Genomic DNA, 27,237 nt, shown 5'->3' on the forward strand with positions numbered 1-27,237 from the left:
AGACGGCTAGGCAGGTAATGCAGTAACCACCAAGCCTGACAAACCTGGGCTGTCAGGACCCATGTGATAGGAGAGAACCCATTCTTGAAAACTCTTTCTCTTCTTCTTCTTCTTCTTCTTCTTCTTCTTCTTCTTCTTCTTCTTCTTCTTCTTCTTCTTCTTCTTCTTCTTCTTCTTCTTCTTCTTCTTCTTCTTCCTTCTTCTTCTTCTTCTTCTTCTTCTTCTTCTTCTTCTTCTCTCTCTCTCTCTCTCTCTCTCTCTCTCTCTCTCTCACACACACACACACACACACACACTTAATAAATGGAAAAAAAGAACAGATCTTGCCAAGATTAGGTCATCTTTGGCCTAGGGACTCTCCCAGTAGGCGGAGGAGGGATATCTGTCATGACTTCGGAAGGTTTGTTTTTATCTGGATCCATGATAAACTCATTAATCACTTACTGCACTAGCCAGACAGGTGTTAAACAGGAATCTTGGGTTAGTTACAACTTGACAGGAATATATTGGTACTGAGCAAAGAGATAGAGTTGCCTCCTAACCATCAGCCTAGGGCAGAGGCTGGCATCATTGCTGATATGGATGCTAACAGAGTAGCAGGGGTGTACTGAACACATAGAGATGGAGGAGGGAGTAGAGCAAAGAGTAGTTAACTGATAGACTAGCCCTGTGACCCAGGGGAGGTCAGGAAGGAGTTGAAATGGCTTGAATATAAATTCTTGAATGGGGGAATTGTTGATTCTGGTCCTACATCTCCCTTCTGCTCTTCCATACCTGGTAGCATAGAAAGCTTCGATGGCCACAACTGTGAGCCACACTAAGAGCAGTAGAGAGGAGAACTCTATCTTCCTCTTATTGGTCACCTTCACTGCATGGGTAATGAGTTCACTGGAGTGTTTAAAGTAGCTGCAAATCTCTTGGAAGAAAAAACAAGAAGAATTCCATAGCTTTGGGGGGAAATGGTGTTTATAGTAAGGTGTAGCTAAGTGTCATGCCTAGTTTATTGTCAACTTAACACAAGCTAAAGTCATTTGAGAAGAGCTCTCAATTTAGAAAATACCTCTATGAGAATTACCTGTAGGAAGCATGTAGTGTATGTTCTTAATTAGTGATTGATGTTGGTGAGTTCAACCCATCATGGGTGGGGCCACCTCTGGGCAAGGTGGTGGTTCTGGGGTGTATGTGAAAGCAGGTTGAGTAGCCAGGGGGACCAAGCCAGTAAGCAGTACTCCTTCATGGCTTCTCCATCAGTTCCTGCTTCCAGGTTCCTGCCTTGAGTTCTTGTCCCAGCTTCCTTGGGTGATAGATTACAAGCTACAAAATAAAATAAATCCTTTCTTTCTCCAAGTTCTCTTGGTCATGGTGTTTTACCACAGCAACAGAGACCCTGTCTAAGATGCTAGGTAAAAATGCTAGTTAGAATAAGGTTATGGGGGGAAAATTGAGTACTGCAATTCTAACCATGTAAAAATGTGACCTTGATAATAAAGAACAGAAGGAAATACCCCATACTGAACCAGAGTTGCTTGTGTGTGTTTTGACTCATTTTGGCGGGGCTCCTATGATTTAAATAATTCCACCAAAATGCATGTTGAAATAGAGTTCCTATCATGAGATGGGTCCTATTAAGAGATGCGATTACAAAATAAAAAGGAAAAAGGAGGAAGAGGAGGAGGGGGAGGGAGAGAAGGGCACGAGGTATTAAAAGGTGACCATTTGGAACTGGACAGCCAGTCAGTGTGATAGTTCCTGGGGGAAGACTGCCTCTCCCACTCCCAGCTTTTCTCAATTGCCTATTTTTCTTTGTGTAGGGTTGAGGCCCTGTGGACTTTTCCCATTCACTTTGGCATATCCATTGATGAGCAGGTTATATTTAGGAATATATGTGTGTGTGTGTGTGTGTGTGTGTGTGTGTGTGTGTGTGTGTGTGTGTGTGTGTGTGTGTGCCTGCAATAAGGATGAAAAAAGGGGCCATGAATTTGAAGAAGAGCAAGGAGGGCTACATGGGAAGGTTTGGAGAGAGAACAGGGAAGGGAGAAAGGTTGTAATTGTATGTATATGTATACACACACACACACACACACACACACATATAATGTTGTAATTAGTCTCAAGATAAATAAAAGAGGTGATTATGAGGGCTCCATCTCTGTGAATTTATTAATCCCCTCATGGATTAATATGTCAGTGAATTAAAAAGTTGTTGCTTGAGTGTTTTGTTATAAAGTCAAACTCTTTGGGCTTAGCTTGCTCTGGTCGCCATGGCCTCCACAGATGCCAGGTGGATGTTACTGCCTTGCTCCAGAACTTTGAGGAAATAGATGTTTTCTTTATGAAGTTTTCTTCATAAGTTATGCCACCTGTGGCATTCTGTTACAGCAACAGAAAATGGACTATCCCATGGTTTTAGGAAGGTCACAACAAATCATAAAGCTTCTAGAATACAACATAGGATGTCTTCGTTAGGACTTTTTAAAAATAGTGCTGCAGATACAACCAAGGGGCTGTGCGTACCAGGCAAACAGTCTTCCACCGAGTCACATCTCCAGCCCTTTCATTGGGAAATTCTTTAGGGTAGACAAAATTCCTTTAAGAATCATAATAAGCACCAATCTTAAAGGAAGATGGATACATTGGACTATATTTTTTTTAAAGAGCAGTATGGTGGTTTGAATAAGAATTGCCCCACAGACTCACAGTTTGAATGCTTAGTGGTCGGGGAGTGGCATCATTGAGAAGGATTAAGAGGTGTGGCCTTGTTGGAGGAAGTGAGTCAGTGGGGGTGGGCTTTGAGGTTTCAAAGCCAGGCATAGTGTCTCTCTCTTCTTGCTGCCAGCAGATCCAGATGTAGATCTCAGTTACTTCTCCAGCACCTTGTCTGCCCGTGTGCTACCATGCTCCCTGAACCTCTGAAACTGTAAGCCAGCCCCAGTTAAATGCTTTCTTTTCTAAGAGTTGCTGTGGTCAGGGTATCTCTTGACTATGGCCATGGTCACAGCAATAGAACACCGACTAAGACAGCTGGGAAAAGATTTATTACTTGCAGCAAGGAAGAAAAGGCACTAATTTCCAAAGCAGTGGCCTCCACAAACAAAGGGTTTTTATTGGAGGTGGGAGGTTATCCACAGTCACATAAGAAAGTACATTAGAATGGGAATATTCCTGAGTATGCTCAGTTAAGGAGCATGTTCCTGTGTTGTTACAGTTTAAGGTCATTGTCTTTGCTAGGATTTCTACTGCTGAGATAAAGACCCAACCAAAGCAACTTGGGAATTTATCTTACACTTCCAGGTAATCGTCCATCGCTGACAGAAATCAGGCCAAGAACTCAAACAGGGCAGGGACCTGGAGGCAGGAGCTGAAGCAGAGGTCATGGAGGGGAGCTGCTTACTGGCTTGCTGCTGCTGGCTCAGCCTGCTTTCTTATAGAACCCTGGACCACCAGCTCAGGGATGGCCCCACCCACAAGGGGCTGGGCCCTCCCTCATCAGTAACTAAGAAAATGGCCCTCAGGGTTGCCTATAGGCCAATCCATGGAGGCATTTTCTCAGTTTTAGTTCCCTTTCTCAGATAATTTTGGCTTGTATCAAGTAGATAAAAACAAAACAAACCAAAACTCAACCAGGACAGTGCAAGAAAGAAGAGTGACTGACACATTTTGGCCACGCTTAGTTCAAGGTTCTGGAACACAAACTTAAGAGGTTAAACCGGCCAACATGCACATTTTGAGGCATACCCCATTGAGGTCCTAGATATGGCTGACAGGAATGCCTATAGGTAGGCTCCGTTTTCTCCAACAAGTTTGAGTTTTTTCACTCCTGTACCCTATTTCTCTGGTGTAATGACTCCAGGAAGTCAGACTTTGATGTATGTTACAGATCTATTATTACAGGATGGAAATGTTCACAATCTCTCAAACCTTAAATCTCTGCCAGAGATCTCTTTCAGTCTTTCAGGACCTCTCTGAAGTGTGTGTGTGTGTGTATACAGGTGCATGTGTGTGCAATTACACACATGTATGTGTATACAGGTGCATTGTGTGCAAGTACACACACATGTATGTGTATACAGGTGTATGCAAATACACATGTGTGTGCGCATATGGCAGCCAGAGGACAACTTTAACGGTCATTTTAAAGATGCTGTTCACCTTTGTGTCTTGAGCTCACCGACTAGGCTGGCTGGTTAGCGAGCCAGATGTCTATCTTTGCCTCTCTAGCACTGAGGTTTCGAGTATTTGCCATCATGCCCTGATGTTTAGGATGTGGTTCTGGGGCTCAAACTCAGGTCCTCATACTTGCAAGGCAAGGACCTTATAGACTGCGCTACCATCCTTGGCTCTCCTCTGCAGTATTTGTGGCCAGACAGCCTTGACAAGGCTTCCCTTTAAGACAGGGACTCCTTCCAATCTCCTGTGCCTCTGCAGTTAGCCTGGAGAAAGGTTATTTCTAAGCCCTGCCAGACCTCGGTGCCAGCATGATCTCAGACCTCAGGCTGACCCCTGTGTGCTTTCTACTCCATCAAGTTCTTCTTTACTCTGTTCTCAAAACTCTCATGGCCAACTCAGGGTCTGGCCCTATCCATTGCTTTTGTGAACAAAAGATTTGGAGTAGCTTCCAAGTCCACCCAGAAGCACACTAGCGGTGTTGGATGGTAGGGTGGTCCTGTGCAGGGGACAAGCATGGCCCTCCTTTGTGGACTCTCCACGATAAGACTATCCAGTACAGACAGAGAACTAAACAGACATGTGGGCAAAGGACCCCAACATGTGTTTCTTGGACGAAGGCCTCTGTCCTGGCTAGTTTATGTCAACTTGATGACAGTTAGAGTCATCAGAGAGAAGGGAACTTCAATTGAGAAAATGCATCCATAAGGTCTGGCTGTAGGCAAGCCTGTGGGCGCATTTTCTTAATTATTGATTGATATGAGAGGGCTCAGCCCATTGTGGGTGGTGTCATCCCTAGGCTATGAGATGCCTGTGTCACGCCTCTGTGGACTCTGGATGTCCGCAGCACAGTAAAGGAACCTTGCTCATTTGTTTCTAGGAAAACTGCAGAAGTCAGACTGTTTCCATTGTCAGGTAGCAACACCACACTTATCACCATCAGATTCCTCCAGGAAGCTGTTCATGGCTGTAAGCTCATAAGTGCTGTGGGTCACATAGCCTTGGAAAGAAAACCAAGCAGATGTGCCTCTGACAACCCCTCACAGAAGCATTTACAGGAGCTTTGCTGTGTCTTCTGCTCATAAAATACTAATGGACACCTAAGATGCACCAAGGTTCTGAGAAGAGGAATGCTTTTTTTTTTTTTTTTTTTTTAATACATGGGCCTCTTTGTTAATGCCCAAAGCCAAAGTTTTTAGCAAGTTTGACAGGAAAGCTCAATGCTGTGTCAAACATGAGACTGCCTAAGCTTCAGGCAGATTAGTTCTCTATGCACCGGGGGTGTGCAGGGCAATCACCAGACAGAAGCCAGGGAGAGCTAGAGGACGGCACCCACATATCCTACATGCCCAGGCAGGGGCAGGCTCTGCATTAGCTGGAGTCTTTTAGGTCAGTTGCTCGTGAATCTCAAGCCTGGCTTTTCGTCGGATTCATCAACGGCTTGTTAACAAGGCTGGCTGTGTTAATTTGCAGGGCCCAGGTGAAAATGAAAGTGTCAGGCCCAGGCCCTGTGCTGGCTGATTCTGTGCCAGCTTGGCACAGGCTAGAGTCATTTGAGAGATGGGCACCTCAGCTGAGGAAATGCCTCCATAAGATTGGGCTGTAGGCAAGAATGTAGGGCATTTCCCTAATTAGTGATTGGTGAGGGTGGAGCCACCCCTGGGCTGGTGGTCCAGGGTTCTGTAAGAAAGCAGGCTGAGCAAGTCACGAGGAGCAAGCCAGCAAGTAGCACCCCTCCATGGACTCTGCACCAGCTCCTGCCTCCAGGATCCTGCCCTGATTTGAGTTCCTGTTCTGACTTTCTCCAAAGATGGACTACAATGTGGAAGTGTAAGCTGTATAAAATGTTTCCTCCCCAACTTGCTTTTGGTGATGGTGTTTCATCACAGTTAATAGAAACCCTGACTAAGACAGGCCCTTTGTTTTAAAAGTAGGAAATATTAAAGGTAATAATTAGAAAAATTTACACCCCCCTCAAAGGGGCTTCTGTGTAACAGTCCTGGGTGACCTGGAACTCGCTTTGTAGACCAGGTTGGCCTTGAACTCACAGAGATCCACCTGCCTCTGCCTCAGGAGTTCTGGGATTAAAGGTGTGCACCACCACTCATGGCTGAACTTTACCCTTCTCCTCTCTCTCATGTTCTAAATCTCAAGGTTAAACAATATGCATGAATTTTAATTGTTCATGTTTATCCTGTGTGCTGTCAGTTTTAAGCATAAGAATCAGAGAATTTTATGTATTCACCGACAGTCCATAATTTGTACATATCATAGTTTACTGATACAGATGGATGTTCTTCATTCTTAGCAGAACCATGGAAATACTCATAGCATCATCATTTTTATTTTTCATCTGGATCCGTGGGTATCTCCACTGCCCTGTGGAAGTCAGCGGCCTCCCAACACGCTTATCTTATACTCACTTCAGGTCTCACCAACGGGTTCACCAGAATTCTGAGCTCCTGGGCATTGCAATGCTACATGTCAGTAACAGATAAACACTGCATGGGTTTCCTGTGCCTGTGCCAATCCTTAGTTATACCACTGGGCAGCCCTACCAGATGACAAGTTCAAAGTTCAAATTATATGCCACACACACATTTGCAACATCTCAAACGGCAACCCCAAAGCCACTCAGGAGTCCCCTCATTTGGCTTGTTAAGTAGCTCACACCCGAGTCCTGCTGAAGCTATGGACGATAGTCCGGGGGTGGATGGGGTGTTTCTCAGCAGCAGAACACCTGCTGAGCATGCGCAAGGCCTTGGGTTCAATTCTAAGGAGGCAGGTAAGAAGAGGAGAAGGAGAAGCGGGGGGGGGGGGGGGGGGGGAAGGGAAGAGAGGGTGTGCGGAGGAGATGAAAGAAGGGGAAAGACCCATGCCCCGAGGAGCCACTGAAAACGGGAAAGAAACAGATATAGGAGAAAATTTCCTATGTAATACCAGAATTAGGTTAGACCAGATCTGATGGTGATTCTGATAAGAGATATATTGTAAGAGCTGCCACTAAGAAAGTAACTGTAAGAGAAAAAACACGAAAGACATCGAAATTATACTAGGATTATTTACTAAATGCAGAACAAGGCATCAAAGAGGAACACCAAGGAAAAGCAAACTGTGAGACTTAAAATTAACCAGAAAAACAGCATTGGGGAATATGCGCTAAATAACGCAGCTAGAGGGCAGATTGTTACCTCAGACCACAGACGAGGGCCCGATGGCTCAGTGGTGAGGAGCATGTACTGCTCTTGCAGAGGACCCAGTGCTGACTCCCAGCACCACAGCTCACAATGGTCTGTAACTCCACTTTCAGGAGACCTTATGCTCTCTCCTGGCCTCCGAGGATACCAGGCATGCATGTGGTATACACAGATACATGCAGACAAATCACCATACACATCAAATGAACAGACCTTAACTATGAGGTGCCGGGAGGTGGACTCAGTGGGTGAGGTGCTTACTGTGAAACTGAGGGCCTGAATTTGGATCCCCAGTACGTATATTAAAAAACAAAGCTGGTCTTGTGTTCACGTGTGCCTGTGAGCCCAGGCCTTTGTGGGGGTGCTGCTTCCTTTTGTCAACTTGACATAAACTGGAGTCCCTTGAGAAGAGGGAACCTCAACTGAAGAATTACTTTCATTAAATTGGCCCATGGTCATGTCTGTAGGGCATTTTCTAGATTAATGATTGATGAGGAAGGACCCAGCACACCCCTGGGCAGGTATTCCCTGGCTACATAAAAAGGAAGGCAGAGCAAACCACAGGGCAAGCCAGAAAGTGGTCTTTCTCTGTGGCCTCTGCCTCAGTTCCTGCCTCCAGGTCCTGCCTTGGACTCCTGTCGGGGCTTCCCTTGGTGAGACGGACTGTTACCTGGAAGTTTAAGATGGACCCTTCTCTCCAGGTTGGTGTTTGGAAGTGTTTTATTACAGCAACAGAAAGCAAACTAAGGGTCTCAGGTCAGCATCCTCTCTAGCCAAAGATTTCTATTACAATCTACCAAACTGTGTGTGTATGTGTGACTGTGTGTGTGTGTGTGTGTGTGTGTGTGTGTGTGTGTGACTGTGTGTGTGTGTGTGTGTGTGGAGAGAGAGAGAGAGAGGGAGAGAGAGAGAGAGAGAGAGAGAGAGAGAGAGAGTAGGCCAGAGGTTCACATCAGGTATTTTGTTCAATTGCTTTTCCCTTATTTCTCTAGATGGTCTTTTTCCGGATAGGGTCTCTTTCAATGAAATTTGAGCTCATCAATTCTTCTAGGCTGGCTGATGGGTTCCAGAAACCTACCTGTTTCCACCCCACCTCTCATCACTGGAATTGCAGGTGAGGACCTTTATGTGGGTGCTAAGGATATGAATTCAGATCCTCATTTGTACATGGCAAGGATTTGCCAACTGTCTTAGGGTTTCTCTTACTGTGAAGAGACACCATGACCACAGCAACTCTTCTAAAGGAAAAACATTTAATTGGGGTGGCTTACATTTTCAGAGGTTTAGTCCATTATCATCACAGTGTTACATTGTGGCATGCAGGCAGACATGGTGCTGGAGCAGGAGCTGAGAGTCTTGACGTCTTTATCTGAAGGCAACAGGAAGTTAACTGAGCACTGGGTGTGGCTTGAGCTGAGACCTCAGAGCCCACCTCCACAGTGACATACTTCCTCCAACAAGACCACACCCTCTCCAACAAGGCCACACCTCCTAATAGTGCCACTCCCTTTGGGGGCCATTTTCTTTCAAACTACCACACCAGCTAAGTCATGTCCTGTGTATTTCTGCCTTTAATGAAAAGTCCTTCGTGTGTGCCAAGAGTTCCCCCTTTATCATCTGTTCCTTTAACAGACATTCATCTTTCCCCTTCCCTGGGACTGTATTGGAGGAATGGCTGGAGGGGCACATGGTTTGATATGGGCAAATGATTGGGAAAGGGATGCCAACGAAAAATGTAACTTAATTCACTATCAAAATATTAAAATTAGGTGGGGCAGTGGTGACTCATGCTTTTAAACCCAGCACTTTGGAGGCAGAGGCAGGTGGGTCTCTGAGTTTAAGGCCAGCCTGGTCTACAGAGCAAGTTCCAGGACAGCCATGGATACACAGAGAAGCCCTGTCTCAAACAACAAAACAAAATAAGTATCTATCTGTCTGTCTGTCTGTCTGTCTGTCTGTCTATCTACCTATATATGTAGTAGAATATTATTTTAAGGTGTATGGCTTTTGTTTATGTTGCATTTGCTTAACTCTGTGAAGCTGTGTTACTTTGCCTGTCTAAAACACCTGATGGTCTAATAAAGATCTGAATGGCCAATAGCAAGGCAGGAGAAAGGACAGGCAGGGCTGGCAGGCAAAGAGAATAAATAGAAGGAGAAATCTGGGAAGAGAGATCTAGGAACGAGTGAGAAGGAGGAGGACATCAGGGCCAGCCACCCAGCTACACAATCAGCAAGCCATGGAGTGAGAGTAAGATTTATAGAAGTAAGAGAACGGGAAAAGCCCAGAGGGAAAAGGTAGATGGGATAATTTAAGTCAAGAAAAACTGGGCTAGAAACTAAGCCAAGGTAAAGGCTGGGCATTCATAATTAACACTAAGCCTCTGTGTGTGATTTATTTGGGAGCTGGGTGGTGGGCCCCCCAAAGAGTAAAAAACAAACAACAACTGTAGCTAAAGTTTTCTCCAGTCCTGCCTGGCCCAGTCAGGACAAATCTCTCTCACCCTCCAGTCCCACAGCCGCTCAGACCCAATCAAACACACAGAGACTTATATTACTTATAAACTGTATGCCGTGGTAGGTTTCTTGCTATCTAGTTCTTCTATCATAAATTAACCCATTTCTATTAATCTATAAGTTGCCACATGGCTTGTGGTTTACCAGTATCTTTACATGTTGCTTGTCATGGTGGCTGCTGGCATCGTCTCCTGACCCAGCCTTCCTGTTCCCATAATTCTCTTCTCTGCTTGTCCCGCCTATACTTCCCGCCTGGCTACTGGCCAATCGGCATTTTATTTATACAGACTGATATCCACAGCACTTCCCCTTTTCTTTTTTTTTTTTTTTCAAAAAGGAAGGTTTTAACTTTTGGCAGCAAGGGGTAAGAAGGAGGTTTTAGTTTCAGCTCTTAGCTACTGCTCTGACCTCTTGGGCTTTTAACTCTGCATTTGGCTCTGTATTTCTTATTTAATAAGACTGGTACATCTACATCTGGTGCCCAACGTTTGTGGTACAACTTCACAAAAAAGGTGCTTGCCTATGACCTTGTGGGCCCCAGCTCAGGCCCAAGCTACAATCAGCCAGTTGTGGTGGTGCACACCAATTGGATTTACTGAAGGAGGCAGAGGTAGGAGGATCCCAAGTTTGAGGATGGCCTAGGAGGCTTGTTGAGGAGAAGCTGTGGTTGGGGCTGAGCTAAAAACAGTGGTTGCTGCAGCTCTGAGTTGCCAGCTGCTTCCCATCTTGATGGTGGCAGTGATGCTGTTACTGGGGATGAAAGGTTTACCACTGCTTGTTTAGAGAAGAATTGCCAGGACCACCGTGTTACAAGTAAGCATTAGCAAACGTCAGTTTGGAAAAGTTTGGAAGACAAATGGTGGGAAGAAATTGCTGTGAAGATATTCTCTTCTAGGGAAGAACATTCATGGTTCAGAGAGACAGACATTTTTCAGACTGTGATTGCTCCAAACTACAGAGGAGGCACACACACACAAAAATCTGCCAGGAATCATGACCACACCTAACAGCAACTTTGAAATCTACAAAAGGATGACAGGACCCCACAGGGACTGACAATTCCACATGGACTACGATAATACCATTAAGCTGATTAACACCATTCAATGTTTGGTTTTGGACTATGAACTGCACAGGACAATTTCAAGATCACTAGCTGAGATGATCCAGCCTGACAGACTACTGGAATAAGGACTTGAGACAAGCCCTGCACTTTCCCATTATGCGGAGACTAAAAAATGATACAAGACTTGACAATTAACCTCAAAATTTTCTTTTCAGGATCCCCTAAAGATGTCTTCACCCCCAGAAAGCAGGAAGTAATTTTAAGAAAACGACACCCACATTCCCAAGAGGTGGGGTGGGTATTCTTTGGTCACTAAATGACTTATGGATAATTGTCATTGTTTATGATGGTTGGTTACAAGTTGTTAATTGTTAATGGTCAGGAAAAAAGCTGAGTAAAGAGATTAGATTCAGAGTTTTTGTTTAAAAAAAGAGAGAATATAGATATGAGGTAGATCATTGAATCTACTCTAAAAAGAAGGGAAAGATATAAAAATGACAAAAGGTAGATTATTGAATCTATTATGAAAAGAAAAAAGAGAGAAATTGGATATGATAAGATTAAAAAGGGAGATTATTGAATCTACTTTAAAAAAAACTACTTGTTTTAAATAGGATAAGTAATTTTTTGTATGAGTTTATCAAATGTTAATGGACTAGACATTGTTAATGTAATTCTTGACTGTATATATTATACTTATTGGATATAGTTTTTCTTGTATTAGTTATAAGCTTTTTTAAATTTTAGACAAAAAAGGGGAAATGTGGTGGTATTGTGTTCCCCAAAATATTGTGCACTCTAATAAACTTATCTGGGGTCAGAGAACAGAACAGCCACAATATTAAACATAGAGGTTAGGCAGTGGTAGCACACGCCTTTAATCCTAGCATTCCAGAGGCAGAAATCCATGTGTTCAAGGATACAGCCAAGCATGGTGACTCACGCCTTTAATCCCAGGAAGTAATGGCAGGAAGCAGAAAGGTATTTAAGGCGTGAGGACAAGGCTTTTGAGCACCAGTTCAGCTGAGATTCATTCTGGATGAGGACTCAGAGGCTTCCAGTCTGAGGAAACAGGATCAGCTGAGGAACTGGCGAGGTGAGGAAGCTGTGGCTTGTTCTGCTTCTCTGATCTTCTAGCATTCACCCCAATAACTGGCCTCAGGTTTGATTTTATTAATAAGACCTTTTAAGATTCATGCTACAAACAACAACAACAACAACACACACATATATCTGTTCATATACATTAAAATTATTAACTTAATTTCTGTCTCTGCTACATACGTGGACTCTAAGAATTCCGAGGTCTCTTCATCTGCTACTGTTTTATCACCAGCATCCAGCTCAGGGCCTGTTATTCAGTCAACACTCATGGAAAACCAGTGGAGTAAATAGTTGAGAAGAACAACGTATGCTAGGCAGTGTGCTCTCTTGGCACTAGGATCCTTTGCAGGACTTGGAGCAGAGGACTGAAGTGATCAGGTATGGAGGTTATCAAGTATTTCAAGTTGTCACAGTCACTCTGAGTAGCGGTCTGTATTATCCCAAGTACTAACTGTTAACTACCACGTGGCATCGTACATGGAGAACTCACTACGGTAAATATTAAAATCTACAAGTCTCCTGAGAGGAGCTGAGAAGATTTATGAGGCACAAAGTACCCCTGACGCCCTGGAATTATCACCCTCTTTCCCACTTTCCTCCTTAACACTGGCCCTTTAGTCAGCCGAACTAGCTAGGTAGAGACCCTGTCATAGTTCTGGCTGAGATTTGGATACTCAGCCTGCTTTACTGTGATATTTGCATTTCATACTAAATTTGTCTATAACATTATAAATTTCACACTCCTACATTTCTGTTATAACATCATAATCACAAAAATGACATTTTTGTCTTCTCTTTTGCAAGTGAAATGAGCATTTCCATATATAAATAGAGAAGAGAAATTGCTGGTCATCTCCTGAAATGGTTTAGGGGCTTGCTACAAGGCTGAGGCTTAAGTACTCAGTGTCTGGAAGGAGCCACATCCTGTGTGGGTTCGGAGTTGTCCTTATGACTTCGGTGCTCTCCTGGTCGACATTTCTTTCACTGAAACTGAAGGAGCTTGAGACAAGACACAGTTTGGGAGTCGTTCTCTGAAATGTTTATCGTTGATTGCTCCTAACTACTCTTACAAGATTTCTGACAGAGGGAAACTGTCTCACTAAAGAGCGTGTGCAGAGTCCTGCAGGCCTAAGATATAGACTAAAGACAGCTGGGGGAGGGGAGAGAAAGGGGAAGAGAGGAAGAGAGGAGCTGGTGCTTGCCTCAGAGTGGAAAGGGGATGTGCAGAACGGGGCATCATGAAGCAAAACAGCCCAACATCCATTTCTCTAAAGACCAGGGTCACTTCCTGATATCATGTATGAAGATTTCTAGTAACCATAGACTATTGTATGAACTCTACCACCAGAAAGCTGACACTGTAAGCAAGCCAAAGGAACTAATGAACACATCTCAGAGAGGGTCAGGGACATGGAGAACTAGCCTAGGAGAACTTGAACTTGACATTTTTTTTCCCTCAATTTTATAACCCCAATGATAGCCTTAAAAAGAGATTCATAAGCTTGTGTCAATGTCTGTAAGGAGAGAGTGAAATTGTGAAACTTCATCTTCATTGGAGATGAATTTAGGGAAGAACCCAGCCAGAGTTAATGTTGTTGGAAGAAGCCATACACTCCGCCTAAACAATTCCAAATCAGTGCATTTCAAGGTTATCTCGAAGGGACCTTGGCTTTGCTCTCTACACATAGGCTAAACCCTAAATGACAGGAGAATATAGGGGTTATTGGGGTAACAGCAGCTATTTTCTGCAGAAATCACTTGCAAGTAGAAATCCAGGGCTCCTTCCAAGTTCTAGAATCTTCTGTCTAGTCTGCAGATGCCTGGTATATTTCAGGCCTGTAATTCCTTCTAGTCTGCTCATCTTGATTTGCTTTTTCTCAGCACTGCCAACATTCCCCTTCTTGGTCTATTCAAATTGTCTTGGTGTCTTAGACTAGAGAACTTAAAAACAATAAAAGTCTGTTGCTCACAGTTCTGGAGGCTGAGCCATCCAAGGTTAACATGCCAGCATATTTGGTGTTGGGTAAGGTTTTTCCATGAATTCACCCTAAGCTTTCTCTCGTGGCTTTTAATGACTTTTTTTTTTTTTTTTTTTTTTTTTTTTTTTTTTAGACAAGGTCTCTCTATGTAGCCCCTGCTGACCTGGAACTCCTTATGTAGACCAGGCTGGCCTGGAACTCACAGAGATCCTCTGGCCTCTGCTGGGATTAAAGGCCTGAAGCACCACACCTGGCCCTTAAGTATATGGTTTGGGAGAATTAAGAGCATTCACACTGGTGAATAATCACCATCACCATCCATCTCCAGAACTCTTATCATGCTGTAAGACTGAAAGTGTCCCCACCACTAACGGCGTCACCTTCTCCTCTCCCCCACCACGGCACCCCCCCACTCTCCCTGTGTCTATGATTTTGACTCCTCTGAGCACCTCATATAAATGGACTCGTACAACGTTTGTTATTTTCTGGCTGGATTGTTTTACTTATTTAGGTCCACAGGTGGTGTAGCATGTCACAGAATCTCCTTCCTTTCTAAAACTGGATATTTGATTACTTTGATATGCAGCATTTTATGTATCTACTGACCTGCATTGGCTAGTTGAGTTGTTTTTATGTTTTATCTGTCGTAGATTATGCTGCCATGACTCTAGGAATAAACTTTCTTTACAAATACGGAGTGCTATAGAAGTGCAAAACATCTTCAAGAGAGGAAGCAGTTTGTCTTTCATTTTTATTAATACATTTTATTTTATTACACACGCACACACATACACACATACACACTTTGACCACTTCTCCCTATTTCCTCCCTCTTTCCAGCCCCTTCTCTACAAATATCCCTCCCATATTCATGTTTTATTAAAAATTATGCCCTACAGAATTTACCCAGGGCCATCTGTCCATGTGACCATGGCTGTGAAACTGTCCATTAGAACAGTGGTTTTCAACTTGTGGGTCATGATCTTTTGGGGCAGTGTCAAATGACCCTTTCACAGGGGTCGCCTAAGGCCATTGGAAAACACAGATATTTACATTATGATTCATAATAGCAAAATTACAGTTATGAACTAACCATGAAAATAATTTTATGGTTGGGGGTTACCACAACATGAGGAACTATATTAAAGAGTCACACATTAGGGAGGTTGAGAATCACTGCTGTAGAGCCAATTATACTTAGAGAGGTAACTGAGACCCAGAAAGACAAATGTGGCATGTCTCCCTCACATGCCGATCCTTACTGTGACTCTTTAGTTTCATGTGTCTAATTTGGAGTACCCCAGGAAGCCAAGAAACTAGGAAGGAGTTGGGTTTTGGAGTGGAGGTGACGGTAGCACATAGGTAAAGCGATAGGCTGTTGCTGAATATTTGACTATGCAAAGACGTGTTGCATTTGTTTAATTATGTAAATATATGCTGCTATTTTACCTGGCCTGCCTAAGGCACCTGACTGGTCTAATAAAAAGCTGAATAGCCAATAGCAAAGGTGGAACTTGATGGCATTGGGGAATAAGTAGGAGGAGGAATTTAGGCTAAGGGGAGAAAGAAAAGGAGATGCCAGGGAGATGCCAGGAACCAGACAGGCAGACAGGGAGGAAGCAGGAAAGTAGGACATACAGAATGAAAAAAAAATTAATAAGCCCTGAGGCAAAATGTAGATGAATAGAAACGGATTAAATTAAGTTAAAAGAACTAGTGGGACAAGCCTAAGCTAAGGCCAAGCATTCGTAATTAATAATAAATCTCAGTGTCTTTCTTGGGGAGCTGGTTGGTGGCCCAAAGAAAACACCAACTAGAATAGGTGTGAGAGAGAGAATACTGGGGGCAGGAAGGCTCATACAGGGAGAAGGATGAGGGATGGGGGTGGGTAGGAGAAGGTTAATCAAAAGAAAAGGGAATATGACAAACCACACTCAAGTCTTCTACCTGGCAACCCAATTAAAAAAAATTAAAGAGAATTTGAAGGCAGTTATCATGCATGGGTAGATAATGCCAGTCCTAGAAGTAAAGGCCACCAGACGAAACAAACAAAAAAAGCAGTGACAGATATGGGATGCTTCCATAGCAGTTGTTGGTCAAAGGGGACTCAAATCTCCCCCCCCCCAAATAATTCAGGCACTTGTTATTTCTCTTGTCTTCCCACCAGAATAAGAGTCTATGACTGAAGACACCACATCCTTGAATGTAAGACATAGAGAAGTCAAGCTGAGCTGTAAGTCTCCTACTGGCTGGCTGGCTTTCATAGTGCCTGATGATGCTGGGCAGGCCACTGGGGGACAAGGCACTAGTGGTCTTAGCCTCTGTGAGCTCTACAAACTAGAATGCATCTGCCAGGAAGATGTGCCCATTGCTGAGACACTGGCACAGCTGTTAGGGGGATAACCAACTACTCCATCACTGGATGTGAGGCCCCCGCAGGAGAGGATCCACACTTAGTAATTAGTTTTTCTAATCACTATCTCTACTGTCTGTGTGGAACTCTTTCCCAAAATTCATTTCAGGAGTTTAATGACCCTTTCTCTCCTTTTTTTCAGATCCCTCATTAATTCTAGACACAGAACCCCCTTTCCTTCATTCATTTCAGCTGCTGAACCCCAGCTCACTTCCTTTCTATTCCCAGATGGTCAGACAAGACCGAATCCTGTGACCTGAAGTTCTCCGAAGAAGTAAAATCCACACTGAAGATCCCCCAGACTGACCTTGGCTGATAGAACACTACAATTATGGAGAGAGGGAGTGTTACGGATCAGGAGCTAATGTTGGCTTCTCAAGATGCTGGTATAGACACAGACCTCTCCCGAGGATGAATCTGATATGTAATTTCAGAAAGAGATGAGAAACATGGAAAGGCAAGTAAGGACTGTGGTGGTAAACAGCGTCAACGAGAAACTAGATACAATAAAAGTAGTGACTATCGGATTCATAAAGGAAACTACAGACCCAAACTTAGAGTACTGAGCAAAGTGGTTGGGGAAAGGGAAAATGCACCCCCACTCCCCCACCCCCCACCAACACTCTGGGTCCTCAAAAGGAAGCAGAAAAGAGACTCAGCAGAAGCAAATAGAGCAATAACAAACTTTTAGACAGCAGATTTGCAGGCTATGTGATGCGGATGTGGGGGAAGGGTCTCAGTGTAGGTGGCGACAATGACTCAGATTCGTCAAACACCCCACAGGAGCTGACCGGACAGCAGTCTACTCAGACAAAGGCTGTAGGATGGTAGAGAGGTAGCCCAAACCTAGGTAGGATGAGAATGTCCAGCTGCAAATGTAAGTCCCCCCCAGAACCTCCCCAAGCACGGAAACCCACGTGGAAAAAGTACAAACATCCTGTGCAGGTAGGAGACAGTAGCTGTCAGGGTGAATCCTGTGCTTGAGGAGCCCTGCATGTAAAGGGCTGGGAAACTCGTGGTGTATGTGGGCGGGGCATGTAGATGCTGACTGCAGAATGCAGTAGTTCAACTCAGTGAAGAAGACGTGACAGACACAGACAGCGTGCATCCAGCTCATTCTGGTCTAACCTGTTGCAGCTCCAGAGACACAGCAGCTGTTCTTACCATAAGCATCTCAGCAAGAAGAGAGATTGATGTTACAATATACTGTTTTCATTTTATTTTATTTTTATCCTCGCTTCTGTATTAATTCTTGATTGTTTTCAGTCCTGATTTCACTCAGGTATGGTTGTCCTGTCTTCCTTTGTATCTGTTTCCTTCTTCTGTTCTTTCCTTATCCACAGCTAAAGGTTGCCCTCTCATTCCTCCGTTACTTCTTCTTTCGCTCTTTCCAATCCCTCTTCTTTTTACTGCCTTTTTTGGGGGGTGGGGAACAATATCTCACTGTGTATACCTGATGAACCCAATACTGGCTAAGCTGTCCTTGAACTCACAGAAATCACCTCTGTCTCCTCAGTATTGAAACTAAAGGCAATGAACCACCACATCTGCTCGCTTTTTACTTCTTAATTATAGTTTCCCACAGCTTTAATAATCTTTAAACTATATATCCTGACATTACTTGTGAGGTCCACGTTCCGAAGCTGGGAAAGGAGGAGGGTCATGGGAGGGCAGAAGGTTGAAGACTATGCAAGGGCTGTAGACAGATGAGACATTCTATTTACTCAGGTGAAGGCTGCCACAGACCACGAGGCACACACTGGCACACATGGGCCGCACACAGGAAGGCAAATGCACATGTAGACCAGAACCAAGGTGCGTGGGTGTAGACACACAGGCCTACAGATGGACACACAGGCCTACAGATGGACACACAGGCCTACAGATGGACACACAGGCCTACAGATGGACACACAGGCCTACAGATGGACACACAGGCCTACAGATGATGGACACACAGGCCTACAGATGGACACACAGGCCTACAGATGGACACACAGGCAGGCTGGTGAAGGCTCAGACAAATGCCCTTTATTTCAATGCCATATTCACATATAAAACCCACATAAAAGTGGCATTCTGCCTAAAGTAGTTAAATAAATTATATCACTCTTTATTTTGGGGTTCCTGGATCACCCAGTGTCCACCATTTTGTGCTGACTCAGACCCCTGGCTGTCCAATGTCAGTTACTTGGACCCTTGGATCCATATCAGTGCTATGTTGCCTAAATATAAAGCGACCCATGTGCCTTCTGTTCCCGATAGTGTCCTAACTCCTTTGATTCCTGTCTTTATGGGGGACATGACTGAAGTGTCAAGTGCTTTTACTGCATTTTAATACCAAATTTGTGGTCAAATCATTATATTATTGCTGCCTCCTTCTCTTCCCAGTATCTTTCAGTCTGGGGTTTTTTGCCCCCACTCTTTCTATTAGTTCATTTTTTGTGGGTCTTCCACACAAAACCCCACTCAGATCCCATTCTCTTGTATAAAAATCATCTAAGTTTGAGGTCAGCCTGATCTACAGAGTGAGTTCTGGGAAACTAGGGATACATAGAGAAACTCTGTCAAAAAAAATTAAAGAAAAAAATTAAACAAATATATAAGAATAATCGTGCTCTACTAGAAGGAAGTACGTTCTTTCATATGGTGTTTCAGCTGGTAAAGGAGTTTGCCTCTAATTCTGATGGCCTGAGTTTGATCTCTGGGACCCACATGGCAAGGGGAGAGAGGCCACTTCTGCAGACCATTCTCCGGCTTTCACTGGTGCACTGTGGGATGTGTGGTCCTGCTCCCCCAGGAAGTAAATAAAATGTAAACTTCAGATTTTAAAGAGGGAAAATTGTACCACTCCTCCCCTTCCTTAAAATCATGGTGTTACCAAGGACACAGAGGAGGGCCTTGAAGCTGATCATGATGCTAGGTTCCGCCCTCAATGACCTTCAGGCCTGCTAATTTCCAGTTAGCTACCCAACAGCACTGTTCACAATAGCCAAGTTGTGGACTCATCTTAGGTGTCCCTTAGCTGAGGGAAAGATAAAGAAATGTGGTGCATACACACCGTGAAGCCTTATCCAGCCATGAAGGAGAATGAAATGCCATCTGCAGGAGAATGGATGGAATTGGAGGCCATGTGAGCCCGACCCAGAAAGACAAATACTAAAAGTTTTCTTTCGTAAGTGGAACCTGCACACACACACACACACACACACACACACACACACACACAGGACATGACAATAGAAGTGAGACTATTTTAGAAGAGGAAAGGGGTTACGAGGAAGGAGTAGGGGAGAGGGGAGAGGGGAGAGGAAAACGGGGAAAGGATCTGGCCAAAGCACTTGAACAGACATGTCGCCATGAGACCCATGACTCTGTACAATGAATACATGCTGATAAGCAAAGGAGCAATGTTATCTTTAGTCTCCTCAATAACTACTTATAGCAACCTCTGTGTCTAACCTAATAGCTTCCCAGCCTCTAGATAAAATTCTTGTAGTGCATTGACACAACTCTAGCCTCTGCTACCCTGCAAGCTAAGAATGTGACACTAAGGGCTGAGGAGATGGCTCCGCTGGTGTTTGGCACGTAAGTGTGAGGACCTGAGATGATCTCCAGCAAGTCTAGCTGAATCCGCAAGGTCCAAGTTCAGTCAGAGACCATGTCTCAAAAAATTAAGGTGGAGAGTGACTGAGGAGGACTGACCCCTGGTACCATGTGCATTTACACACATGTGCATGTATGTTCTCTCTCTCTCTCTCTCTCTCTCTCTCTCTCTCTCTCTCTCACACACACACACACACACACACACACACACACACACACAAAGAGAGGCAGGGAAGCATAGGAAACAGTTCAGTAAACTGAGTCTCCACTTTGTTTGGGTGATACCCAGACCTGTCTTCTAAGAACATGCTCAGCAGCCTAGGAACAGCAGCTGCATGTACTGTGTATACCCCCAAGTAATTGGCAACACGTTAGCAGCCAAGACCCTCCCCACCTGCATCAAGCTGCATGCACAAACTTCTCTCCAAACGATGGAATCATTTCTCCTTCCTCTAACATGCACCCAACATAGACGTTTCTATTCACATGTGCTCCAGTTATAACTGGGCACAAGGGTAGGAGGACCAATGCAGCCTGAACTAGTTTCAGGTCCATGTGTGATAGGGCAAACTGTGTCCTCTGAAAGGATAGAGGAGAATCTCCTATTTACCATCTTATGTCTATGCATGTTTGGGTGTGCACATGATTAAAATCAGATGCATTGTGGGAAGAGACACGTATAGTAGAAGAAAAAGTTATATAATTCAAAATCTGTCAATCAAAATATAGAACCATCCAATTGCATCATGTAGTAAACAGTTCCTTCTTTCTTTAGACCCCATAAAAGAAGCCCCAGGCATGAACTTGGGACCCTGAGTGATCTCTGGCTCCCATGACCCACTGTCACTCTTATTAGCGTAGTTCTGGTCTGTTCTATCATCTTGATTTTGAATAGCTTCCTGGCTACTTTGCAGTCTCTGTGTGCTTATTTCAATTCCTGGAATATGATGCCAAGAATCCAGAAACACCTGGTCCAGATAGAAACAAGCAATAACACGAGACTACGATAATATGCCAGGGCTGGAGAGATGGCTCAGCAGATACGAGCTTGCTGCTCTTCCAGAGGATCCAGGTTCAGTTCCCAGCCTCCATGGGCACCAGGCACACAGGGTGAGTGCACAGACGTACATGCAGGCAAAGCACTCAAATTCATAAAATAAAATAAATTTAATGAGAGAATAAACATCTAAATCCTGCAAAAGAAATCTCCACTATGCGAAGACCCCACCTGTGAATTTTCTTTCTTCTGTCACAGTGGAAGTTCATATTGTTGGATGTGGTCAAACACGCCTCTAATCCCAGCATTTGGGAAGTGGAGGGAGGTGGATCTCTATGAGTTCAAGACTGGCCTGGTCTTTATAGCAATTTCCAGGTGAGCTAGGATTACACAGTGAGACCCTGCCTCAAAAAATAAAAAAGGCTCATATAACTTCTTTCTTGGTGGAACATGCCATCCAGTGTAACTTGCATCCATGTTCCCAGGTTAAGGTCACTCATATTTTGTTGATAATCAGGTATTTTGGTATTTTATTAAAACAAAATGGTTTATGTTGGCAACATATTTTTTTGAGACTATATATAGCCCTGGCTGTCCTGGAACTCATGTAGACCAGTCTGCCTTCAAACTCATAGAGACCCTCCTGACTCTGCCTTCAGAGAACTGGAATTAAAGGTGTGTGCCACCATGCTTGGTGATCATATTGATAATAATAGGACAAAAGAGATCTGCGTGAGCCTTGAGCCCTGCAAATCCAACCTACAGACAGATATTGAGCACAAGCCCAGAGAGCTATGCAGATGTTTTAAAACAAGTCCCTGCCCTCCCACAGAGGAAGGGATTTTTCCTTCCTCTGAGCTCTGGGAAGCTCACTAGTTGCAGTAAAATAGTTTATGAATCATAAGGAAACCTTTCTGCAGTGTCCTAGTTTAATTGTAAAAGGGAAGCAGATGGAAAGGAGGAGGATAATTAGTCATACTCTACGGACCAAAAGGACACAGACTATTTTACAATCTCGAATGTATATTAAAGTCCAAACTCAAATATTATCATTACCCCTTAGGTATTTTGCTTGTGGTCCAATCTACCCAGCACCAACCATCGCTTCTTCCAATAATGAATATTTTTCAGTCAAAAAATTATACTGACTCATTGTTGAAGCCACATTGCTATCGGCCGGGCAAGAAGTAATTCCCTGTGTGAAATGTCTAGGAACACAGATGTCCTCAAAATAGAAACTTTACAGAGACTCAAGAAATTATATGGGCTTGCTTGATGTAATTACTTGTTATGTTAATGGCTTTCCTGTTGCTTTGATAAAATACCTTGAAAAAAAGGAACTTGGGAAGCCTGGTGGTGGTGGTGGTGGTGGTGGTGGTGGTGGTGGTGGTGGTGGTTCACACCTTTAATCCCAGCACTCGAGAGGCAGAGGCAGACAGATCTCTATGAGTTCGAGGCCGGTCTAGTCTACATACCAAATTCCAGGACAGCCAGGGCTACCCAGAGAAATCCTGTCTCAAAAACAAAACAAAATAAAACAAAAAACCAACCAACCAAACAACAACAAGAAGGGAAGAGAGTTTTCAGCTGATAGTTCCAGAAGGGCAGAACCCTCCATCAGAGTGGAGAAGGCAAAGGACCAGGGAAAGCAGAAGCAGGAAGCTGGCTGCCCACAGCTGCATCCTTCATCCAGGCTTTACCTGGGAAAGGCTCCATGACCTCCCCAAACAGCACCACCCACTTGGGACCAAGTGTTCAGAGACTTGAGCCTTAAGGACAGCCTCATTCAAACCCCATAGCTGTGTTCAGATGGTTGTACCTTATGGAAGCCAACTGAATGCTAAGACAAGCACAAGATGCCTGGAGCACCAAAGAATCCTGCATCTTAAATACACCAGAGCACCAAAGAATCCCACATCTCTTTTTATTTGTTTGTTTGTTTTTGAGACAGGGTTTCTCTGTGTAGCCGTAGCTGTCCTGGATCTCACTCTGTAGACCAGGCTGGCCTTGAGATCCACCTGGCTCTGCCTCCCGAGTGCTGGGATTAAAGGCGTGCACCACTACTGCCTGGCTAGAATCCTGCATCTTAAATACAGTCTTTGATCTAATAGAACAAATGTTTTCATTCAACTTGCTTTCTGTCTTATTTCATATTTGTTATTTTTAAAAATGTATATTTTTTATTTCATGTATATTAGTGTTTTACCAATGTGCGTATATATGGACCACATGCATGCTTGGTGCCCGAGGGAGTCAGAAGAAGGCATCAGATTCCTTGAAACTGGAGTTACAAGTGTATGAGAGCCACCATGTGGGTGCTGAAAACTCAACCCAGGTCCTCTCCAAGAACATCTGGTACTCTTCACTGCAGAGCACCTCTCCAGACCCTCGCCTGTTATTTACTGATGTCTCATCTTGGTATTCTAATGTTATCTCAGTTGTACAAGGGAGGGCCTCACAAAAGTCTGGAGTCCCTGTGAGAGTTAACGATAAGGAAAAGTAGTTTGCCCACAAGACAGAAACTGTGGCCAGGGGAGGCAAATCATTGCCATAAAAATAGTAACTAGGCACAAAATCCAGGCAGCCTTTGCTTCTCCTTTCTAGTGTTTATATTTTTCTTCCTTTCTCCTCTTTTTTCTTTTTCTTCTTGAGACAGGGTTTCTCTGCATAGCCTTGGCTGTCCTGGAACTCACTATGTAGACCAGGCTGGCCTTAAACTCACAGAAATCCACTTGCCTCTGCCTCCTGAGTTCTAGTTTTAAAAGCATGCATGTGACTTAATAGAACAAACATTTTCTTTTTCTTTTTTTAAAAGGATTTATTTATTTATTCATTTATTATGTATACAGTGTTCTGCCTATAGGCCAGAAGAGGGCACCAGATCTCATTGTAGATGATTGTGAGATGCCATGTGATTGCTGGGAATTGAACTCAGGACCTCTGGAAGAGCAGTCAGTACTCTTAACCACTGAGCCATCTCTCCAGCCCGGAACAAACATTTTCATTCAATTTGCTTCCTGTGGAAGCTTTTGGCCTGTGGACAGCTTAGATCCAAGCCCTTGAGTGGCAGGGAAAAAAAATTTTCCATGAGATAGATGTAGGTGAGACAAAAAACATTATACCATCAGAATTAGTTTCCTCTTGTCCATGAAGCCAAGAATAAGGAACAGAAATCTTGGGGAAAACTTAGTAATTTCTCTCTAAAAAACTGAAGGCTTTTCAGGTCTTTCCTTCTCAGATTTTTTTTCTTTCTGTAAGGGCGAAATTAGATTCACCTAGAAGGAACATCTATCACTATGGGGAAGCCACCATTAATTGCCCTAGAAAGAACACCTCTTGGAATATGGCAAACAATCTGTGCTAGGCCTGTCTCCCCTTCAAGCCAGTATTAGAAAAACAGAAGACACTTTGGACCCTAGTCAGCGTCCCCTGCCACTAGTGCCTAGTGAGAGAATGCAGGTGGAAAGCCCAGCAGGGACAGCTTCCCCCCAGGGCGGAGCCACAGCAGAGGCAGTGAAAGACCTGGGGAAAAGCTACTGGAGAAAGCAGTTGGCAGAGCCTGGGCAGTGTGGTGGTGGCAGGGACTGCATCTGGGGAGAGGAGACAAGCCAGGACAAAGAGGATCTATCTGGGGGGGAAATCTTTCTGGAAAAAAAAAAAAAAGCTTCTATTTCAAGTACTTCAAGTACTTTCATCTTCTTTCACTGACCCAGTAAGGTGGGAGAGCAAAGCTTGAAAGGTATTTTGCTTTTGACACCAAGTGCCGATCCATAAGCACATGCGGGCAGGCACAGCCCACTCTGGGGATAGTGCCAGGTGAAAAGCTTAATCTTGACTCAAAAACCTCCCATGGCAAAAACAAAAACAAAAACAAACAAACAAACAAAAAAAAAAAAACCTTGATCTTGATTTTAGTATGAACACAGACCCTGTAAACAGAAACAGGAATGAGGTGGCCACCATTGGCCCCAGCTAGGTATGCTCCTGGACCCAAAAGCCAGCTTGGGAAATGTAGTTCATAACAGTGTGATAGTACAGAGAAAGGCAGCTTGGAAAATGTAGTTTGTAACAGCATGGCGGTATAGGCAAGCCCAGAAGAAAATGCAAACAGAAAAAACAACAACAACAACAAAAAAAAAAACTTTCAAATGTTCCCCATAACAGAGCAACAAAAATCCTGAGGGAAATATTGCCAATACTGTGCTGCCAAAAAAAACTCTGCTTTTTCAGCTCAAAACATTGCTTTTTCCCAAGTGCTGCCAGAAAGCTTAGCTTTACTTCCCGAAAACAAGAAACAGGTGATGCCTGTCAGGAGGCAATTAAGATGCTAATAATGATTCTCAAGTCATTTTGAAACCCTTAAGAAAGTAAGGGGAAGTGGTCCATACATTGGGAAATTGCTTTGGGTATGAAAAAACTTAGGGGCAAATAAAAAACTTGGTCATGCTATGAGATACTAAAGGGGACAAATGAGGATAATCAGAGTTCTTTGCCTTTTGAACAGCAGCCTGCAGTGAGTGATTCCTCTGCAAATCTAATGGGGGAACAAGGAAGCATGTATTCAGAAAGGAGTGACTGCTTTGTAGATGGGGACCAAACTCCAGAAAATCCAGCTATCTTACAAAATAGAGTCACTTCATTTGAAAGTTCCCTACAAGAAAACAATGCTTAATTAGAATGCTTGCTTAATGAATGCACTGATGTTTGTGAGAATAGGAAAAATGTGCTGAGTACTGAAGGTTGGAAAGCTACAACTACAGTCTGGGATGAATGACTCATGATCAGAGTGGATCACAGCAACTAGTGAAATGGCATCAGGGGTTGAGAAGCTAGTGAATGAAGTGAAAATACTAAATGATGGAAATATTCTTCCTCAGAATGAGCTAATGAAAGATATGTTTCATGGTAAATAAAACAACACATCTATGTTCTTGACTCCTTTGGATAATAGCAGTTTCTGTGAACAAATAACCTTGTCAGAAACATTGGGCTAGTAAAAATCTATCAAAGACAAGGCATCGTTGGAAGAGCTCATGGAAGTCTAAAAAAGCAGCTTCAAAATATTAAGAAGGGTGAAAATTGTATCCTTAGTCACTAAATGAAGCTTGTTGGCTGCCTGAGTTTGGTATGAAACTAACATTTTATTTGCTTTGTCAGAAAAATCTAAAGACTATCACTATAGATGATTGAGATTAATGATCTACTGAACAATATTTTAAATATTATGGTATATATTTGATCTAGACCTTTAATTTCATAAATAGTACCATAAGAGAAGTATTTTTATTTCTACTTTTCAAATGAAGTCCAAAGAAATTACTCTCTGACTTGTTGGAAAAATAATATAAATAGTTCTTTTAAGAAATCTCTTCTAGATAGGTGCTAAAGTTTGTAAAATAGTTCTATAGAGTTTCCTCTTGAATCTAAGTTTGTAAAAAGTGTAAATATGTATAATGATATTCATGCTACTTGTAAATATGTTGAATGTATCTTTGTAAAAAGTGTAAATGTTAAATATAAAAGGTGTAAATGTTGAATGCAAATTTGTAAAAAATGTAAATGTTGAATGTAAGTTTGTAAAAAGTGTATAGTGATGTTCATACTAGAATTTTTTTTATTACTCTTTACCTTCATATATATTTGAACACTTTATGATAGCTTAAAATATAATTTTATGGTCTCAGTGGCCCCTGGAAAACTTAAGCAAAGGTGTCATAGTCATAATTAGGGGAGCTTTTCTGTCTTCTTCCTAAAAGTTACCACTCCTCCTCTGTTTCTGTTTAGAAAGGGGTAGGCCTCCCACAAAGGGGTAGGCCTCCCACAATCAAGTTAGTTTGTACAGAAATTCTAGTGCTGTAGAAGGAACACATGTACATATAAGCTACTTAAACAGCTAAAAGTGTCTTTATAATTAGCAAGGGTTTTTGTTTACTTGAGTGAATACTTTGAAGTGTTTTGAAATGGCTGTTTTCTCCTGGGAATCAAAATAGTCTCTTGAAAACTTTATTGAACATCTGTTAGGAGACAGTTTTAATTTAGAAAAAGGCTTGGTGCAGCTAAGACTGCTGTAGTCTCCATTAGACCCATTCCAAAAAAGGATATTCTATCTTTATTATCCTTTACTCCTTTACTGGGAGGTGTGGCAGCTATGGAGATCGCTGTGGATGTTTGCAAGCTCTTAGTAAGGACATGGGT

General features: G+C 43.3%; 1 protein-coding gene and 1 long non-coding RNA gene across 3 annotated transcripts in view; one reads left to right on the plus strand and one right to left on the minus strand.

Moving 5' to 3' along the window:
* The window catches only part of Spata31f1 (SPATA31 subfamily F member 1), a 31,584-nt gene extending 22,824 nt beyond the window's left edge, over positions 1-8,760 (minus strand). Inside the window, exon 1 of the mRNA XM_076564059.1 lies at positions 8,633-8,760. The gene's annotated coding sequence lies outside the window, so the exon portion shown is untranslated. The remainder of the gene's footprint in view (positions 1-8,632) is intronic.
* LOC143271647 (uncharacterized) overlaps positions 1-17,608 on the plus strand; it is a 68,906-nt gene extending 51,298 nt beyond the window's left edge. The window contains exons 1-3 of one of the 2 annotated variants that reach the window (XR_013048854.1): positions 12,293-12,425; positions 16,194-16,259; positions 16,668-17,608. This is a non-coding gene — a long non-coding RNA (uncharacterized LOC143271647). Of the gene's footprint in view, positions 1-12,292; positions 12,426-16,193; positions 16,260-16,667 lie in introns of those variants that run through there. The other variant, XR_013048853.1, reaches the window with a different exon arrangement.
* Positions 17,609-27,237: the final 9,629 nt, after the last annotated feature.

The sequence above is a fragment of the Peromyscus maniculatus genome, chromosome 2 (assembly GCF_049852395.1).
Source record: "Peromyscus maniculatus bairdii isolate BWxNUB_F1_BW_parent chromosome 2, HU_Pman_BW_mat_3.1, whole genome shotgun sequence".
NCBI classification, from domain to species: Eukaryota; Metazoa; Chordata; class Mammalia; order Rodentia; family Cricetidae; genus Peromyscus; species Peromyscus maniculatus.